Source organism: Ambystoma mexicanum, chromosome 9 (genome assembly GCF_040938575.1).
Source record: "Ambystoma mexicanum isolate Mex_15411 chromosome 9, UKY_AmexF1_1, whole genome shotgun sequence".
NCBI classification, from domain to species: Eukaryota; Metazoa; Chordata; class Amphibia; order Caudata; family Ambystomatidae; genus Ambystoma; species Ambystoma mexicanum.
In genome coordinates, this window is record NC_090931.1 from 561,567,387 (window position 1) to 561,581,515 (window position 14,129).

At 47.6% G+C, this 14,129-nt stretch overlaps 12 non-coding genes and 1 pseudogene across 12 annotated transcripts; all 13 read left to right on the plus strand.

Annotated features, from left to right (window-relative positions):
* The first annotated feature begins 671 nt into the window (after window positions 1-671).
* LOC138490197 (small nucleolar RNA U3) lies at window positions 672-889 on the plus strand. Its single transcript, XR_011275249.1, has one exon. It is a non-coding gene; the product is annotated as a small nucleolar RNA U3 (small nucleolar RNA).
* Window positions 890-1,713: 824 nt separating this feature from the next.
* Window positions 1,714-1,931, plus strand: LOC138490987 (small nucleolar RNA U3). The gene has a single exon (XR_011275868.1). It is a non-coding gene; the product is annotated as a small nucleolar RNA U3 (small nucleolar RNA).
* An 835-nt stretch (window positions 1,932-2,766) lies between these two features.
* LOC138490989 (small nucleolar RNA U3) lies at window positions 2,767-2,984 on the plus strand. The gene has a single exon (XR_011275869.1). It is a non-coding gene; the product is annotated as a small nucleolar RNA U3 (small nucleolar RNA).
* An 824-nt stretch (window positions 2,985-3,808) lies between these two features.
* Window positions 3,809-4,026, plus strand: LOC138490990 (small nucleolar RNA U3). The gene has a single exon (XR_011275870.1). It is a non-coding gene; the product is annotated as a small nucleolar RNA U3 (small nucleolar RNA).
* Window positions 4,027-4,861: 835 nt separating this feature from the next.
* LOC138490991 (small nucleolar RNA U3) lies at window positions 4,862-5,079 on the plus strand. Its single transcript, XR_011275871.1, has one exon. It is a non-coding gene; the product is annotated as a small nucleolar RNA U3 (small nucleolar RNA).
* An 823-nt stretch (window positions 5,080-5,902) lies between these two features.
* LOC138490487 (small nucleolar RNA U3) lies at window positions 5,903-6,097 on the plus strand (annotated as a pseudogene).
* Window positions 6,098-6,926: 829 nt separating this feature from the next.
* On the plus strand, window positions 6,927-7,144 carry LOC138490992 (small nucleolar RNA U3). The gene has a single exon (XR_011275872.1). It is a non-coding gene; the product is annotated as a small nucleolar RNA U3 (small nucleolar RNA).
* Window positions 7,145-7,979: 835 nt separating this feature from the next.
* LOC138490994 (small nucleolar RNA U3) lies at window positions 7,980-8,197 on the plus strand. The gene has a single exon (XR_011275874.1). It is a non-coding gene; the product is annotated as a small nucleolar RNA U3 (small nucleolar RNA).
* Window positions 8,198-9,021: 824 nt separating this feature from the next.
* Window positions 9,022-9,239, plus strand: LOC138490995 (small nucleolar RNA U3). Its single transcript, XR_011275875.1, has one exon. It is a non-coding gene; the product is annotated as a small nucleolar RNA U3 (small nucleolar RNA).
* An 835-nt stretch (window positions 9,240-10,074) lies between these two features.
* On the plus strand, window positions 10,075-10,292 carry LOC138490996 (small nucleolar RNA U3). The gene has a single exon (XR_011275876.1). It is a non-coding gene; the product is annotated as a small nucleolar RNA U3 (small nucleolar RNA).
* An 824-nt stretch (window positions 10,293-11,116) lies between these two features.
* LOC138490997 (small nucleolar RNA U3) lies at window positions 11,117-11,334 on the plus strand. The gene has a single exon (XR_011275877.1). It is a non-coding gene; the product is annotated as a small nucleolar RNA U3 (small nucleolar RNA).
* An 835-nt stretch (window positions 11,335-12,169) lies between these two features.
* On the plus strand, window positions 12,170-12,387 carry LOC138490998 (small nucleolar RNA U3). The gene has a single exon (XR_011275878.1). It is a non-coding gene; the product is annotated as a small nucleolar RNA U3 (small nucleolar RNA).
* Window positions 12,388-13,211: 824 nt separating this feature from the next.
* Window positions 13,212-13,429, plus strand: LOC138491000 (small nucleolar RNA U3). Its single transcript, XR_011275879.1, has one exon. It is a non-coding gene; the product is annotated as a small nucleolar RNA U3 (small nucleolar RNA).
* The last annotated feature ends 700 nt before the right edge of the window (window positions 13,430-14,129 follow it).

The window sequence follows — 14,129 nt, forward strand, 5'->3', positions numbered from 1 at the left end:
GGCCGTGGGCCCTTTTGTGCGCTGCCCTGGGGGACCCAAGCGACAAGTTCCGGCTGTTGCATGCTGGCCTACTTCCATTTCACAAAGGTTAAGCCATTCTGATTTGCCACTGTTTTTCATCTGGCGCAATCCTCGTGCTTCTGTGAAAACAACACTGTACTGCCTTTGAATCTGCCTATTCAGCTGGGTACTTTTCAGGTCCGACTCAAATGCTTGTCTGGCCAATGCGCGCAATACCCTTCCATCACATGCATTACGTTCTCATAAAAGTCACACCGTCATTGTTCACGTTGCCTCCCACTTATGCTTGCTCGAATTCCACTGCAAAGCTTCCCAGATATTGAATAACACTCATTGCCATCGTAATATGGCCACTCTGTTTACTGAGTCCAGCCTTGGCTGGGCCATGGGAGCCCCTTGTCTCTGTCATCCACACTGACGAATTTTATTGGCTGCTGGTCTTCAATATGTAAATTTACAAAGTACAGGCATTTTTGTCATCTTTTGCCAACGCTATGGAAAGGAAAGGTTTTCTATGGGGTTGCGGGAAAGGTTTTCCTATGCAGAAATGGGGGGGCTTTTTGTTGCCTTTGGGACGATAGATGCTTTCCCACCCTAAGTGAGATGGGTGGCAGCTTCTTCCACCTGCCTGGGCTGCCCTTTTTGCTATTAAGACTATACTTTCAGGGATCATTTCTATAGTGCTTAACTGAGGAAATGTGTTCGAAAGTGTCTGGTCTTCGCTAACCACGAGGAAGAGTTGAAGTGTTCTCTTCTGAGCGTGAAGCAAGTGGACAGTGTTGCATTTATGCAGCTGCTGTCTGCTATTGATGACCGTTCCTCTCTCCCTTTCAGGAGGGTTGGAGGAAGGGAACACAAACTGAGTGGTTAGCTGCTTATTATTCTGGTGAAAAATAGAGACAGCTCCCCTGTTCTTAGGGTTGCTTGGTGTCTGTGCTGTCGATTATGTGGGTTCTGATTTGTTAGCTGTGCAAATCTCCACATGGACCAAACACCTTGCGTCGCCCCGGTAAACACAATTGGCCGTGGGCCCTTTTGTGCGCTGCCCTGGGGGACCCAAGCGACAAGTTCCGGCTGTTGCATGCTGGCCTACTTCCATTTCACAAAGGTTAAGCCATTCTGATTTGCCACTGTTTTTCATCTGGCGCAATCCTCGTGCTTCTGTGAAAACAACACTGTACTGCCTTTGAATCTGCCTATTCAGCTGGGTACTTTTCAGGTCCGACTCAAATGCTTGTCTGGCCAATGCGCGCAATACCCTTCCATCACATGCATTACGTTCTCATAAAAGTCACACCGCCATTGTTCACGTTGCCTCCCACTTATGCTTGCTCGAATTCCACTGCAAAGCTTCCCAGATATTGAATAACACTCATTGCCATCGTAATATGGCCACTCTGTTTACTGAGGCCAGCCTTGGCTGGGCCATGGGAGCCCCTTGTCTCTGTCATCCACACTGACGAATTTTATTGGCTGCTGGTCTTCAATATGTAAATTTACAAAGTACAGGCATTTTTGTCATCTTTTGCCAACGCTATGGATAGGAAATGTTTTCTATGGTGTTGCGGGAAAGGTTTTCCTATGCAGAAATGGAGGGGCTTTTTGTTGCCTTTGGGACGATAGACGCTTTCCCACCCTAAGTGAGATGGGTGGCAGCTTCTTCCACCTGCCTGGGCTGCCCTTTGTGCTATTAAGACTATACTTTCAGGGATCATTTCTATAGTTCTTAACTGAGGAAATGTGTTCGAAAGTGTCTGGTCTTCGCTAACCACGAGGAAGAGTTGAAGTGTTCTCTTCTGAGCGTGAAGCAAGTGGACAGTGTTGCATTTATGCAGCTGCTGTCTGCTATTGATGACCGTTCCTCTCTCCCTTTCAGGAGGGTTGGAGGAAGGGAACACAAACTGAGTGGTTAGCTGCTTATTATTCTGGTGAAAAATAGAGACAGCTCCCCTGTTCTTAGGGTTGCTTGGTGTCTGTGCTGTCGATTATGTGGGTTCTGATTTGTTAGCTGTGCAAATCTCCACATGGACCAAACACCTTGCGTCGCCCCGGTAAACACAATTGGCCGTGGGCCCTTTTGTGCGCTGCCCTGGGGGACCCAAGCGACAAGTTCCGGCTGTTGCATGCTGGCCTACTTCCATTTCACAAAGGTTAAGCCATTCTGATTTGCCACTGTTTTCCATCTGGCGCAATCCTCGTGCTTCTGTGAAAACAACACTGTACTGCCCCTTTGGGGGATTTGAATCTGCCTATTCAGCTGGGTACTTTTCAGGTCCGACTCAAATGCTTGTCTGGCCAATGCGCGCAATACCCTTCCATCACATGCATTACGTTCTCATAAAAGTCACACCGCCATTGTTCACGTTGCCTCCCACTTATGCTTGCTCGAATTCCACTGCAAAGCTTCCCAGATATTGAATAACACTCATTGCCATCGTAATATGGCCACTCTGTTTACTGAGGCCAGCCTTGGCTGGGCCATGGGAGCCCCTTGTCTCTGTCATCCACACTGACGAATTTTATTGGCTGCTGGTCTTCAATATGTAAATTTACAAAGTACAGGCATTTTTGTCATCTTTTGCCAACGCTATGGATAGGAAATGTTTTCTATGGTGTTGCGGGAAAGGTTTTCCTATGCAGAAATGGAGGGGCTTTTTGTTGCCTTTGGGACGATAGACGCTTTCCCACCCTAAGTGAGATGGGTGGCAGCTTCTTCCACCTGCCTGGGCTGCCCTTTTTGCTATTAAGACTATACTTTCAGGGATCATTTCTATAGTTCTTAACTGAGGAAATGTGTTCGAAAGTGTCTGGTCTTCGCTAACCACGAGGAAGAGTTGAAGTGTTCTCTTCTGAGCGTGAAGCAAGTGGACAGTGTTGCATTTATGCAGCTGCTGTCTGCTATTGATGACCGTTCCTCTCTCCCTTTCAGGAGGGTTGGAGGAAGGGAACACAAACTGAGTGGTTAGCTGCTTATTTTTCTGGTGAAAAATAGAGACAGCTCCCCTGTTCTTAGGGTTGCTTGGTGTCTGTGCTGTCGATTATGTGGGTTCTGATTTGTTAGCTGTGCAAATCTCCACATGGACCAAACACCTTGCGTCGCCCCGGTAAACACAATTGGCCGTGGGCCCTTTTGTGCGCTGCCCTGGGGGACCCAAGCGACAAGTTCCGGCTGTTGCATGCTGGCCTACTTCCATTTCACAAAGGTTAAGCCATTCTGATTTGCCACTGTTTTTCATCTGGCGCAATCCTCGTGCTTCTGTGAAAACAACACTGTACTGCCTTTGAATCTGCCTATTCAGCTGGGTACTTTTCAGGTCCGACTCAAATGCTTGTCTGGCCAATGCGCGCAATACCCTTCCATCACATGCATTACGTTCTCATAAAAGTCACACCGCCATTGTTCACGTTGCCTCCCACTTATGCTTGCTCGAATTCCACTGCAAAGCTTCCCAGATATTGAATAACACTCATTGCCATCGTAATATGGCCACTCTGTTTACTGAGGCCAGCCTTGGCTGGGCCATGGGAGCCCCTTGTCTCTGTCATCCACACTGACGAATTTTATTGGCTGCTGGTCTTCAATATGTAAATTTACAAAGTACAGGCATTTTTGTCATCTTTTGCCAACGCTATGGATAGGAAATGTTTTCTATGGTGTTGCGGGAAAGGTTTTCCTATGCAGAAATGGAGGGGCTTTTTGTTGCCTTTGGGACGATAGACGCTTTCCCACCCTAAGTGAGATGGGTGGCAGCTTCTTCCACCTGCCTGGGCTGCCCTTTGTGCTATTAAGACTATACTTTCAGGGATCATTTCTATAGTTCTTAACTGAGGAAATGTGTTCGAAAGTGTCTGGTCTTCGCTAACCACGAGGAAGAGTTGAAGTGTTCTCTTCTGAGCGTGAAGCAAGTGGACAGTGTTGCATTTATGCAGCTGCTGTCTGCTATTGATGACCGTTCCTCTCTCCCTTTCAGGAGGGTTGGAGGAAGGGAACACAAACTGAGTGGTTAGCTGCTTATTATTCTGGTGAAAAATAGAGACAGCTCCCCTGTTTTTAGGGTTGCTTGGTGTCTGTGCTGTCGATTATGTGGGTTCTGATTTGTTAGCTGTGCAAATCTCCACATGGACCAAACACCTTGCGTCGCCCCGGTAAACACAATTGGCCGTGGGCCCTTTTGTGCGCTGCCCTGGGGGACCCAAGCGACAAGTTCCGGCTGTTGCATGCTGGCCTACTTCCATTTCACAAAGGTTAAGCCATTCTGATTTGCCACTGTTTTCCATCTGGCGCAATCCTCGTGCTTCTGTGAAAACAACACTGTACTGCCCCTTTGGGGGATTTGAATCTGCCTATTCAGCTGGGTACTTTTCAGGTCCGACTCAAATGCTTGTCTGGCCAATGCGCGCAATACCCTTCCATCACATGCATTACGTTCTCATAAAAGTCACACCGCCATTGTTCACGTTGCCTCCCACTTATGCTTGCTCGAATTCCACTGCAAAGCTTCCCAGATATTGAATAACACTCATTGCCATCGTAATATGGCCACTCTGTTTACTGAGGCCAGCCTTGGCTGGGCCATGGGAGCCCCTTGTCTCTGTCATCCACACTGACGAATTTTATTGGCTGCTGGTCTTCAATATGTAAATTTACAAAGTACAGGCATTTTTGTCATCTTTTGCCAACGCTATGGAAAGGAAAGGTTTTCTATGGGGTTGCGGGAAAGGTTTTCCTATGCAGAAATGGGGGGGCTTTTTGTTGCCTTTGGGACGATAGACGCTTTCCCACCCTAAGTGAGATGGGTGGCAGCTTCTTCCACCTGCCTGGGCTGCCCTTTTTGCTATTAAGACTATACTTTCAGGGATCATTTCTATAGTTCTTAACTGAGGAAATGTGTTCGAAAGTGTCTGGTCTTCGCTAACCACGAGGAAGAGTTGAAGTGTTCTCTTCTGAGCGTGAAGCAAGTGGACAGTGTTGCATTTATGCAGCTGCTGTCTGCTATTGATGACCGTTCCTCTCTCCCTTTCAGGAGGGTTGGAGGAAGGGAACACAAACTGAGTGGTTAGCTGCTTATTATTCTGGTGAAAAATAGAGACAGCTCCCCTGTTCTTAGGGTTGCTTGGTGTCTGTGCTGTCGATTATGTGGGTTCTGATTTGTTAGCTGTGCAAATCTCCACATGGACCAAACACCTTGCGTCGCCCCGGTAAACACAATTGCCGTGGGCCCTTTTGTGCGCTGCCCTGGGGGACCCAAGCGACAAGTTCCGGCTGTTGCATGCTGGCCTACTTCCATTTCACAAAGGTTAAGCCATTCTGATTTGCCACTGTTTTTCATCTGGCGCAATCCTCGTGCTTCTGTGAAAACAACACTGTACTGCCTTTGAATCTGCCTATTCAGCTGGGTACTTTTCAGGTCCGACTCAAATGCTTGTCTGGCCAATGCGCGCAATACCCTTCCATCACATGCATTACGTTCTCATAAAAGTCACACCGCCATTGTTCACGTTGCCTCCCACTTATGCTTGCTCGAATTCCACTGCAAAGCTTCCCAGATATTGAATAACACTCATTGCCATCGTAATATGGCCACTCTGTTTACTGAGGCCAGCCTTGGCTGGGCCATGGGAGCCCCTTGTCTCTGTCATCCACACTGACGAATTTTATTGGCTGCTGGTCTTCAATATGTAAATTTACAAAGTACAGGCATTTTTGTCATCTTTTGCCAACGCTATGGATAGGAAATGTTTTCTATGGTGTTGCGGGAAAGGTTTTCCTATGCAGAAATGGAGGGGCTTTTTGTTGCCTTTGGGACGATAGACGCTTTCCCACCCTAAGTGAGATGGGTGGCAGCTTCTTCCACCTGCCTGGGCTGCCCTTTTTGCTATTAAGACTATACTTTCAGGGATCATTTCTATAGTTCTTAACTGAGGAAATGTGTTCGAAAGTGTCTGGTCTTCGTGAAGTGTTCTCTTCTGAGCGTGAAGCAAGTGGACAGTGTTGCATTTATGCAGCTGCTGTCTGCTATTGATGACCGTTCCTCTCTCCCTTTCAGGAGGGTTGGAGGAAGGGAACACAAACTGAGTGGTTAGCTGCTTATTATTCTGGTGAAAAATAGAGACAGCTCCCCTGTTCTTAGGGTTGCTTGGTGTCTGTGCTGTCGATTATGTGGGTTCTGATTTGTTAGCTGTGCAAATCTCCACATGGACCAAACACCTTGCGTCGCCCCGGTAAACACAATTGGCCGTGGGCCCTTTTGTGCGCTGCCCTGGGGGACCCAAGCGACAAGTTCCGGCTGTTGCATGCTGGCCTACTTCCATTTCACAAAGGTTAAGCCATTCTGATTTGCCACTGTTTTTCATCTGGCGCAATCCTCGTGCTTCTGTGAAAACAACACTGTACTGCCTTTGAATCTGCCTATTCAGCTGGGTACTTTTCAGGTCCGACTCAAATGCTTGTCTGGCCAATGCGCGCAATACCCTTCCATCACATGCATTACGTTCTCATAAAAGTCACACCGCCATTGTTCACGTTGCCTCCCACTTATGCTTGCTCGAATTCCACTGCAAAGCTTCCCAGATATTGAATAACACTCATTGCCATCGTAATATGGCCACTCTGTTTACTGAGTCCAGCCTTGGCTGGGCCATGGGAGCCCCTTGTCTCTGTCATCCACACTGACGAATTTTATTGGCTGCTGGTCTTCAATATGTAAATTTACAAAGTACAGGCATTTTTGTCATCTTTTGCCAACGCTATGGATAGGAAATGTTTTCTATGGTGTTGCGGGAAAGGTTTTCCTATGCAGAAATGGAGGGGCTTTTTGTTGCCTTTGGGACGATAGACGCTTTCCCACCCTAAGTGAGATGGGTGGCAGCTTCTTCCACCTGCCTGGGCTGCCCTTTGTGCTATTAAGACTATACTTTCAGGGATCATTTCTATAGTTCTTAACTGAGGAAATGTGTTCGAAAGTGTCTGGTCTTCGCTAACCACGAGGAAGAGTTGAAGTGTTCTCTTCTGAGCGTGAAGCAAGTGGACAGTGTTGCATTTATGCAGCTGCTGTCTGCTATTGATGACCGTTCCTCTCTCCCTTTCAGGAGGGTTGGAGGAAGGGAACACAAACTGAGTGGTTAGCTGCTTATTATTCTGGTGAAAAATAGAGACAGCTCCCCTGTTTTTAGGGTTGCTTGGTGTCTGTGCTGTCGATTATGTGGGTTCTGATTTGTTAGCTGTGCAAATCTCCACATGGACCAAACACCTTGCGTCGCCCCGGTAAACACAATTGGCCGTGGGCCCTTTTGTGCGCTGCCCTGGGGGACCCAAGCGACAAGTTCCGGCTGTTGCATGCTGGCCTACTTCCATTTCACAAAGGTTAAGCCATTCTGATTTGCCACTGTTTTCCATCTGGCGCAATCCTCGTGCTTCTGTGAAAACAACACTGTACTGCCCCTTTGGGGGATTTGAATCTGCCTATTCAGCTGGGTACTTTTCAGGTCCGACTCAAATGCTTGTCTGGCCAATGCGCGCAATACCCTTCCATCACATGCATTACGTTCTCATAAAAGTCACACCGCCATTGTTCACGTTGCCTCCCACTTATGCTTGCTCGAATTCCACTGCAAAGCTTCCCAGATATTGAATAACACTCATTGCCATCGTAATATGGCCACTCTGTTTACTGAGGCCAGCCTTGGCTGGGCCATGGGAGCCCCTTGTCTCTGTCATCCACACTGACGAATTTTATTGGCTGCTGGTCTTCAATATGTAAATTTACAAAGTACAGGCATTTTTGTCATCTTTTGCCAACGCTATGGATAGGAAATGTTTTCTATGGTGTTGCGGGAAAGGTTTTCCTATGCAGAAATGGAGGGGCTTTTTGTTGCCTTTGGGACGATAGACGCTTTCCCACCCTAAGTGAGATGGGTGGCAGCTTCTTCCACCTGCCTGGGCTGCCCTTTGTGCTATTAAGACTATACTTTCAGGGATCATTTCTATAGTTCTTAACTGAGGAAATGTGTTCGAAAGTGTCTGGTCTTCGCTAACCACGAGGAAGAGTTGAAGTGTTCTCTTCTGAGCGTGAAGCAAGTGGACAGTGTTGCATTTATGCAGCTGCTGTCTGCTATTGATGACCGTTCCTCTCTCCCTTTCAGGAGGGTTGGAGGAAGGGAACACAAACTGAGTGGTTAGCTGCTTATTATTCTGGTGAAAAATAGAGACAGCTCCCCTGTTCTTAGGGTTGCTTGGTGTCTGTGCTGTCGATTATGTGGGTTCTGATTTGTTAGCTGTGCAAATCTCCACATGGACCAAACACCTTGCGTCGCCCCGGTAAACACAATTGGCCGTGGGCCCTTTTGTGCGCTGCCCTGGGGGACCCAAGCGACAAGTTCCGGCTGTTGCATGCTGGCCTACTTCCATTTCACAAAGGTTAAGCCATTCTGATTTGCCACTGTTTTTCATCTGGCGCAATCCTCGTGCTTCTGTGAAAACAACACTGTACTGCCTTTGAATCTGCCTATTCAGCTGGGTACTTTTCAGGTCCGACTCAAATGCTTGTCTGGCCAATGCGCGCAATACCCTTCCATCACATGCATTACGTTCTCATAAAAGTCACACCGCCATTGTTCACGTTGCCTCCCACTTATGCTTGCTCGAATTCCACTGCAAAGCTTCCCAGATATTGAATAACACTCATTGCCATCGTAATATGGCCACTCTGTTTACTGAGGCCAGCCTTGGCTGGGCCATGGGAGCCCCTTGTCTCTGTCATCCACACTGACGAATTTTATTGGCTGCTGGTCTTCAATATGTAAATTTACAAAGTACAGGCATTTTTGTCATCTTTTGCCAACGCTATGGATAGGAAATGTTTTCTATGGTGTTGCGGGAAAGGTTTTCCTATGCAGAAATGGAGGGGCTTTTTGTTGCCTTTGGGACGATAGACGCTTTCCCACCCTAAGTGAGATGGGTGGCAGCTTCTTCCACCTGCCTGGGCTGCCCTTTGTGCTATTAAGACTATACTTTCAGGGATCATTTCTATAGTTCTTAACTGAGGAAATGTGTTCGAAAGTGTCTGGTCTTCGCTAACCACGAGGAAGAGTTGAAGTGTTCTCTTCTGAGCGTGAAGCAAGTGGACAGTGTTGCATTTATGCAGCTGCTGTCTGCTATTGATGACCGTTCCTCTCTCCCTTTCAGGAGGGTTGGAGGAAGGGAACACAAACTGAGTGGTTAGCTGCTTATTATTCTGGTGAAAAATAGAGACAGCTCCCCTGTTTTTAGGGTTGCTTGGTGTCTGTGCTGTCGATTATGTGGGTTCTGATTTGTTAGCTGTGCAAATCTCCACATGGACCAAACACCTTGCGTCGCCCCGGTAAACACAATTGGCCGTGGGCCCTTTTGTGCGCTGCCCTGGGGGACCCAAGCGACAAGTTCCGGCTGTTGCATGCTGGCCTACTTCCATTTCACAAAGGTTAAGCCATTCTGATTTGCCACTGTTTTCCATCTGGCGCAATCCTCGTGCTTCTGTGAAAACAACACTGTACTGCCCCTTTGGGGGATTTGAATCTGCCTATTCAGCTGGGTACTTTTCAGGTCCGACTCAAATGCTTGTCTGGCCAATGCGCGCAATACCCTTCCATCACATGCATTACGTTCTCATAAAAGTCACACCGCCATTGTTCACGTTGCCTCCCACTTATGCTTGCTCGAATTCCACTGCAAAGCTTCCCAGATATTGAATAACACTCATTGCCATCGTAATATGGCCACTCTGTTTACTGAGGCCAGCCTTGGCTGGGCCATGGGAGCCCCTTGTCTCTGTCATCCACACTGACGAATTTTATTGGCTGCTGGTCTTCAATATGTAAATTTACAAAGTACAGGCATTTTTGTCATCTTTTGCCAACGCTATGGATAGGAAATGTTTTCTATGGTGTTGCGGGAAAGGTTTTCCTATGCAGAAATGGAGGGGCTTTTTGTTGCCTTTGGGACGATAGACGCTTTCCCACCCTAAGTGAGATGGGTGGCAGCTTCTTCCACCTGCCTGGGCTGCCCTTTGTGCTATTAAGACTATACTTTCAGGGATCATTTCTATAGTTCTTAACTGAGGAAATGTGTTCGAAAGTGTCTGGTCTTCGCTAACCACGAGGAAGAGTTGAAGTGTTCTCTTCTGAGCGTGAAGCAAGTGGACAGTGTTGCATTTATGCAGCTGCTGTCTGCTATTGATGACCGTTCCTCTCTCCCTTTCAGGAGGGTTGGAGGAAGGGAACACAAACTGAGTGGTTAGCTGCTTATTATTCTGGTGAAAAATAGAGACAGCTCCCCTGTTCTTAGGGTTGCTTGGTGTCTGTGCTGTCGATTATGTGGGTTCTGATTTGTTAGCTGTGCAAATCTCCACATGGACCAAACACCTTGCGTCGCCCCGGTAAACACAATTGGCCGTGGGCCCTTTTGTGCGCTGCCCTGGGGGACCCAAGCGACAAGTTCCGGCTGTTGCATGCTGGCCTACTTCCATTTCACAAAGGTTAAGCCATTCTGATTTGCCACTGTTTTTCATCTGGCGCAATCCTCGTGCTTCTGTGAAAACAACACTGTACTGCCTTTGAATCTGCCTATTCAGCTGGGTACTTTTCAGGTCCGACTCAAATGCTTGTCTGGCCAATGCGCGCAATACCCTTCCATCACATGCATTACGTTCTCATAAAAGTCACACCGCCATTGTTCACGTTGCCTCCCACTTATGCTTGCTCGAATTCCACTGCAAAGCTTCCCAGATATTGAATAACACTCATTGCCATCGTAATATGGCCACTCTGTTTACTGAGTCCAGCCTTGGCTGGGCCATGGGAGCCCCTTGTCTCTGTCATCCACACTGACGAATTTTATTGGCTGCTGGTCTTCAATATGTAAATTTACAAAGTACAGGCATTTTTGTCATCTTTTGCCAACGCTATGGATAGGAAATGTTTTCTATGGTGTTGCGGGAAAGGTTTTCCTATGCAGAAATGGAGGGGCTTTTTGTTGCCTTTGGGACGATAGACGCTTTCCCACCCTAAGTGAGATGGGTGGCAGCTTCTTCCACCTGCCTGGGCTGCCCTTTGTGCTATTAAGACTATACTTTCAGGGATCATTTCTATAGTTCTTAACTGAGGAAATGTGTTCGAAAGTGTCTGGTCTTCGCTAACCACGAGGAAGAGTTGAAGTGTTCTCTTCTGAGCGTGAAGCAAGTGGACAGTGTTGCATTTATGCAGCTGCTGTCTGCTATTGATGACCGTTCCTCTCTCCCTTTCAGGAGGGTTGGAGGAAGGGAACACAAACTGAGTGGTTAGCTGCTTATTATTCTGGTGAAAAATAGAGACAGCTCCCCTGTTTTTAGGGTTGCTTGGTGTCTGTGCTGTCGATTATGTGGGTTCTGATTTGTTAGCTGTGCAAATCTCCACATGGACCAAACACCTTGCGTCGCCCCGGTAAACACAATTGGCCGTGGGCCCTTTTGTGCGCTGCCCTGGGGGACCCAAGCGACAAGTTCCGGCTGTTGCATGCTGGCCTACTTCCATTTCACAAAGGTTAAGCCATTCTGATTTGCCACTGTTTTCCATCTGGCGCAATCCTCGTGCTTCTGTGAAAACAACACTGTACTGCCCCTTTGGGGGATTTGAATCTGCCTATTCAGCTGGGTACTTTTCAGGTCCGACTCAAATGCTTGTCTGGCCAATGCGCGCAATACCCTTCCATCACATGCATTACGTTCTCATAAAAGTCACACCGCCATTGTTCACGTTGCCTCCCACTTATGCTTGCTCGAATTCCACTGCAAAGCTTCCCAGATATTGAATAACACTCATTGCCATCGTAATATGGCCACTCTGTTTACTGAGGCCAGCCTTGGCTGGGCCATGGGAGCCCCTTGTCTCTGTCATCCACACTGACGAATTTTATTGGCTGCTGGTCTTCAATATGTAAATTTACAAAGTACAGGCATTTTTGTCATCTTTTGCCAACGCTATGGATAGGAAATGTTTTCTATGGTGTTGCGGGAAAGGTTTTCCTATGCAGAAATGGAGGGGCTTTTTGTTGCCTTTGGGACGATAGACGCTTTCCCACCCTAAGTGAGATGGGTGGCAGCTTCTTCCACCTGCCTGGGCTGCCCTTTGTGCTATTAAGACTATACTTTCAGGGATCATTTCTATAGTTCTTAACTGAGGAAATGTGTTCGAAAGTGTCTGGTCTTCGCTAACCACGAGGAAGAGTTGAAGTGTTCTCTTCTGAGCGTGAAGCAAGTGGACAGTGTTGCATTTATGCAGCTGCTGTCTGCTATTGATGACCGTTCCTCTCTCCCTTTCAGGAGGGTTGGAGGAAGGGAACACAAACTGAGTGGTTAGCTGCTTATTATTCTGGTGAAAAATAGAGACAGCTCCCCTGTTCTTAGGGTTGCTTGGTGTCTGTGCTGTCGATTATGTGGGTTCTGATTTGTTAGCTGTGCAAATCTCCACATGGACCAAACACCTTGCGTCGCCCCGGTAAACACAATTGGCCGTGGGCCCTTTTGTGCGCTGCCCTGGGGGACCCAAGCGACAAGTTCCGGCTGTTGCATGCTGGCCTACTTCCATTTCACAAAGGTTAAGCCATTCTGATTTGCCACTGTTTTTCATCTGGCGCAATCCTCGTGCTTCTGTGAAAACAACACTGTACTGCCTTTGAATCTGCCTATTCAGCTGGGTACTTTTCAGGTCCGACTCAAATGCTTGTCTGGCCAATGCGCGCAATACCCTTCCATCACATGCATTACGTTCTCATAAAAGTCACACCGCCATTGTTCACGTTGCCTCCCACTTATGCTTGCTCGAATTCCACTGCAAAGCTTCCCAGATATTGAATAACACTCATTGCCATCGTAATATGGCCACTCTGTTTACTGAGGCCAGCCTTGGCTGGGCCATGGGAGCCCCTTGTCTCTGTCATCCACACTGACGAATTTTATTGGCTGCTGGTCTTCAATATGTAAATTTACAAAGTACAGGCATTTTTGTCATCTTTTGCCAACGCTATGGATAGGAAATGTTTTCTATGGTGTTGCGGGAAAGGTTTTCCTATGCAGAAATGGAGGGGCTTTTTGTTGCCTTTGGGACGATAGACGCTTTCCCACCCTAAGTGAGATGGGTGGCAGCTTCTTCCACCTGCCTGGGCTGCCCTTTGTGCTATTAAGACTATACTTTCAGGGATCATTTCTATAGTTCTTAACTGAGGAAATGTGTTCGAAAGTGTCTGGTCTTCGCTAACCACGAGGAAGAGTTGAAGTGTTCTCTTCTGAGCGTGAAGCAAGTGGACAGTGTTGCATTTATGCAGCTGCTGTCTGCTATTGATGACCGTTCCTCTCTCCCTTTCAGGAGGGTTGGAGGAAGGGAACACAAACTGAGTGGTTAGCTGCTTATTATTCTGGTGAAAAATAGAGACAGCTCCCCTGTTTTTAGGGTTGCTTGGTGTCTGTGCTGTCGATTATGTGGGTTCTGATTTGTTAGCTGTGCAAATCTCCACATGGACCAAACACCTTGCGTCGCCCCGGTAAACACAATTGGCCGTGGGCCCTTTTGTGCGCTGCCCTGGGGGACCCAAGCGACAAGTTCCGGCTGTTGCATGCTGGCCTACTTCCATTTCACAAAGGTTAAGCCATTCTGATTTGCCACTGTTTTCCATCTGGCGCAATCCTCGTGCTTCTGTGAAAACAACACTGTACTGCCCCTTTGGGGGATTTGAATCTGCCTATTCAGCTGGGTACTTTTCAGGTCCGACTCAAATGCTTGTCTGGCCAATGCGCGCAATACCCTTCCATCACATGCATTACGTTCTCATAAAAGTCACACCGCCATTGTTCACGTTGCCTCCCACTTATGCTTGCTCGAATTCCACTGCAAAGCTTCCCAGATATTGAATAACACTCATTGCCATCGTAATATGGCCACTCTGTTTACTGAGGCCAGCCTTGGCTGGGCCATGGGAGCCCCTTGTCTCTGTCATCCACACTGACGAATTTTATTGGCTGCTGGTCTTCAATATGTAAATTTACAAAGTACAGGCATTTTTGTCATCTTTTGCCAACGCTATGGATAGGAAATGTTTTCTA